The sequence below is a fragment of the Elephantulus edwardii genome, unplaced genomic scaffold (assembly GCF_000299155.1).
Source record: "Elephantulus edwardii isolate Elephantulus edwardi_28Jun2011 unplaced genomic scaffold, EleEdw1.0 scaffold00009, whole genome shotgun sequence".
NCBI lineage: Eukaryota > Metazoa > Chordata > Mammalia > Macroscelidea > Macroscelididae > Elephantulus > Elephantulus edwardii.
The window spans coordinates 5094901-5100227 of record NW_006399759.1 but is presented as its reverse complement, the minus strand read 5'-3'; the positions used below and the strand labels follow the sequence as shown (position 1 = coordinate 5100227).

General features: G+C 41.1%; 1 pseudogene; it reads left to right on the top strand.

Moving 5' to 3' along the window:
- Positions 1-470: 470 nt before the first annotated feature.
- The window catches only part of LOC102855957, an 11809-nt pseudogene continuing 6952 nt past the window's right edge, over positions 471-5327 (top strand).

Genomic DNA, 5327 nt, shown 5'->3' with positions numbered 1-5327 from the left:
CAACTCATAGCTGACCCTCCAGCAAGTGTTCAGGGGTAGTAAATCACAGGAGACGAGACTGTATATCTTTCTCCGAGGAGCAGCTGGTGGATTTGAACTGCTTGCCTCTGGATTGGCAGCACAACTCCACCAGCATTCCCTGGTATATTGTTGTATATCGTAGAGTCTGAACTGAAACACAGCGCACACTCTGGGTTTTCAGAGGCACTTAATCTCACAGGAGGAGATTGTCCATCTGTCTCCCACGGAGCAGCTGGTGGCCTCCATACATTGTCTTTGGGATTGCAGCGCAGCTTCTTGCCACTAGTCCACCCTCAGAGCTTCCTAAAGAAGTTGGATTTGATTTTCGGGGCGGGGCTTATACAATCAGGAGGCGTGTCTTCAGACAACTTCCGGAGTCATCTTTCCGACCGGGCCGCTACCCCGGAAGTTGTTTTTTGTGGACAAGGGTGACTTTTGGTGTCGTCGTCATGTTCCTAACTGCAGTTTCCTGTAAGTGGGTTCAGGCACGCAGGCGGGAGGCAGTGACAAGCAGGGTCCGGGATGATGAGGGAAGGCGAGGGAAGTGGTTAAGAAGCGGCCTCTGCGGACTCCAGTGCCCAGCATTCCCCGCGGCACGCCGCTGCACGGGCGAATGCGATCGCGGTGGGTGTCTATCGGTGGTTCTGCGCTTATCCTCGCCGTTGTCGAGTCCGTTCACGAGGCGGGGGGGTGGTGGTGGGGGGTGTCATTTCCTTTTGCCCTCAATAGGGATTTGTCAGAATCACGTTCGAGCTAGGAAGCACTTTGGAATTTCTAGCCTACTCGTTTCACTGTAAAGAGGGGGAAGCAGCCCCCGAGAGGGGCGAGATTTGCCGGAGGCCACACTGGATGACAGCAGACGCGCTCAGGGGAGGTGCACTACTCAACACCAGGCTGACGCCCGGTTCCATTTCATTTCTCCTCAAGCTCATCGAACTTATGTCGATACAAGTATTTGAACCTTAAAAGAGGTGGAAGCTAAGCAGATTTCTGCTTTAAAAAGATGTATGTAAAGTGTCCAACTGAAATGAGATTGGTCAAACATTACATTCCGAATTGTGTTGATCTGATGGAATCTCCCTTCTATAAAATCCCAACGGAGAGAAACCCCCTGTACTCTCATTTGGAACCAACTCATAGCTTGGGAGGAAAGTGCCCTTCTTCCCCTCTTCCACCACGCCCCTCCCAACCCCCACAGAGCATCTAGTGGATTCGAACCATGTGCCTTTGAGTTGGTAGTGCAGCTCTTTACCACTGATAACCAGTTATGGTGACCCACGTGTTCAGAGTACAGACTGCTCCAGGGGGTCGTCGAGCCCATAGCCCAAGCAGATTGCTTCATGTGTCTTTGAAAGTTGCCCGGATCCCTAGTATTTGGGGAATTGGTTGAGTGATAATTCGTGACATACTTAATTAGTTAAATATTTTTTGTTTGACAGGCAATAATATTTTGTATAAAAAGATAACTTTTTTCTTTTCTTTTTCAACTTTTCTTCTCTACACAGTTGCCAAGAGCAAGTCAAAGTAAGTGAAAGTTTTTCCTCTTTAAAATTTATCTTTATGCTAGGTTTGTTCATTCAACCACTACCAATGCATTTTCTGTTTGTTTGGTTTTTTAATTTTTTTTAGATTTTATTTTAATAATTTTAATGAACATTTACAGAGATTTTGGATTTCCATTCTTCATTGTTTCACTCTTCTCCCTGCCCAGCCCTTCCCCCCGCCTTCCCCCCCTCAGTTCACTCATCTCTTTGAAAAGTAAAAGAGAAATTCTTTCTTTGGTATACAATCCCCTCCACCCCTCCCACAACCCCAAGTACACGCCACTATGCAACCTTAATTGTGGACTTTTGTGATAACTATAATACCCTATCATATATTGCTTTTAAATTATTCTCTCCCTCATCTGTTTCAGTGATACCAATGCATTCTTATATTAAACTAAGCATTTAGCCTCAGTTCTATAAAAGTTGATTTGACGATTACTTGATGAATTATTCTTTTGGCCTTATGAACTCATTCAGAAAATATTTGCCCCCTGTCTAGCCAACCTACTGCAGTGAACATGGAAATACTTTACATACGTATTGCTGTTCTATCTAATCCCAAGATTTATGAGTTCACTGTCTTGTTCATAAATAAACCATCTGTTTTACTCTGTGCTCTATTTATACTACCACCATAGTTGTGTTTCCTCAAATTGAGCACCAAGGCCATTTGTCTGGAGCCAGCTATAGGAATCCAGCAGATAGGATTAACTCATCAGCTTTATGAAATAAGTTTTGCTAATTCTCTGCATTCATAGTACAACATTTCTAAAATAGCAGAGATTAAAGATTCCATGTGTACTAGCATGACTATAAATACCAAACTGATATCTCAAAATAAATTTTGTAGACAAGAATCGAAATAAAGTTTCCTGTGTTAAAAATAGGACATATCTAAAGCAGCTTTTGCGTACAGCCAGAAGTCATTTACACTAGGCTTTTTAAAAACGCAAGTGAATGATTAACATGTATGTTACTATATTCTCGCCCCATATTTTTCCTCACAATCCAGTTCTATTAGAATCTTCCCCCCTTCAAGTTCTCTGGAAATCTTCTTTTCCTTCTTCGAGGTTCCTATGCTGATCATGATTTTGTGACCTTTGTCATGTATATCTGTGTAGACAGTGAGACTTGTGTACACAACTTGCCTTCCACCTATACTGTCAGTCCTAGAGGCCACAGACTAACCATACATAGAGCTTTCCATTGAGTAAGCACTTCATGGATCTTTACTGCATGAGTGAATATGCATTATAAAATTCATTAACAAATGTATGCCTTATATATGAGGCCCTGAGCAGGACATTGAATGGTATGCAGTGATGTGTAATGTCTCAGATGCTTCACATTCATTTTGGAATTAGCTGAGGAATAACTTGGTCTAGATGAGAAGACAAATCACTGTGAAAAACTAACAAACAATACAATGTGTTGAGAGATAAGCATCCAGTGAGACAAATATGAGCTTTTTACTTTGAATGACTATAACTCATCTTAAAATATGAAGGAAGTCACTCTGGTGCATTAGCAGTCTCTGTACCCTTCTCACTTCTGCTCTGGGAAGGAGAGCTTTTGTGAGACAGTAGTCTTTACTGGATCAGGCCTCCAGGGGTTACCAGTACTTTTGTATTTCTGCCCTCCTGTCTTTGCTGAGAAGTGGGTGTGTGTTGTGCAGCAAAGGCTTACTTTTTGTTGCTTGACTTAGATTTTTTACCAAGTCACTCTGTACAATAGAACAAGCTCAAAATTGAAAACCATTGAAGTTGTGTTTTATAGAAAATGTTGACTGTTGTAGAACTGAACTTTATGGCCAAGTGATGTCCCCAATTAGTGCTGTTCTTCTGGATTCCAGAATGTACCTTTCCCCTGTGACTGGTCTTAATGTATTTCTCCAGCTCATGAGAGTTTACTTTTTTGCTCTTAGAAATATTCTGGTAAGAATGGTAAGCCAAGCAGGGACAGGTTACGCCTTCAACACCAAGAGAGGTCGGCTGCAGGAGAAACTGACTCTTTTGCATTATGATCCCATCGGTAAGTTTCAGAAAAGTTCTTCCACAGTAGATGCAGATGCTTTCAGGACCTTTTGTCCCATTTCTAGACCTATGCTGAACAACCCTGGCAGTGGTCCTGGTGATACTGTAGCATTTGTTCATCAAGTTTGTACACCGAATTGTTTACTCTGTTGCCAGTTGCTATCCCAGATGCTGTGATGCATCAGGAAACAGACAAGCTGGCTTCTGTGCCAATGGCACATGCACACTGATGTGTGGGAGAGAAAGTAAAAAAAAAAATAAATTACCTAATAAATGCTATGAGAGAAACTTACCAGGAGCAGAGATCCAGAATGAGGTTGAGGGAAATGGTAGAGGACTCACTTTAGAGAGAATGGACCAGAGAAATCTCTTTCAGAGAGCATAGTTAGCCAAAGACCTGCAGGGGAGGAACCATCTGTGTGAAGAGTATAGGTGATAGTGCTTTGGAGACCAGAAGACCAGAGTCACTTGAGAACAATAGGATTTGGTTTCCTGGGATCAGTGGCAAGTTCTTGTGTCTTGATCTGAGCTAAAACGATACTCCACTCCTTGCTATAGAGTTGGAACCCCACTCATGACCCTCCAAGTGGACTGTCTTTTTTTTCTCCCTGTGATGCAGTTTAATGTCTCATTTGGTAGCCAGTATGCCTTCAATTTAGATTGCGTCTACCTCATGTTTTATTTTTTAGAAAATTTTTTATTTTGTGATTTTAAAAAAAGTTTATAGAAAAGTTGGATTTTCATTTATTCATTCATTGTTGCACATTTTCCCTCCTCTCCCTGTCTTTCCCTTCCCCTAGTTCACTTTTTCCCCTTAATATTCATTCATTGTTGCACAATTACCTCCCTCTTCTCTCTCCTCCCCAGTTCTTTTTTCAGTGTATCTCTTATTCTGATCTGTTGTCGTATGTGTAATGTCTAATCATATATTCCTTTCTGCTTTATAACAGTTGGTGCTATGCAGTATTAGTGCTTTTGTGGCTGAGATATTTCACTCAGCATAATAATGTCTTCCAAGGTCACCCATGTTATATAATATTTTACAAGTTTGTTTTCTAGTGCTGTGTTGTATTCCATTGTGTGAATATACCGTAGTTTTTGTGTCCATTCATTTTTTTGATGGGCACTTGGGTTGCTTCCATTTCTTTGCTACTGTATATAATGCAGCAGTAAACATGGGTGTGCATACTTGTTTTGATTGTGGTTCTGGTGTCTTTAGGGTATATTCCCAATAGTGGCATTGCTGTGTCAAATGGTATTTCTATTTCCAACTTTTTGAGTAAGTGCTAAACCGCCTTCTGTAGTGGTTGCACCATTTTATGCTCCCACCAGCAGTGAATAAATACATGTTCCAATCTCTCCTCAACATCACTGGCAGGTTTGCTGCTTTGTTGAACTCTGCTCTTGTTGCTGGGGTGAGATGATATGTCATGGTTGTTTTGATTTACATCTTTCTTAGTGCTAGGAATTTTGAACATTTCTTCATGTGTTCTTTGCCATCTGAATGTCTTCTTTGGTGAAGCGTCTATTCATAATCTGTGCCCATTTTGCATTTGAGTTGTTTACCTTTTTCTTATTGAAGGGCTGGAGTATTCTATAAATTTTAAATATGAGTCCCTTATCAGATATGGCATTACTAAATATTTCTTACCAGTCTTTAGCTTTCCTTTTTACCCTGTTGGAGAAGTTTGTTTTTTTTTTAAATTTTTTTTTATTATTATTAAAT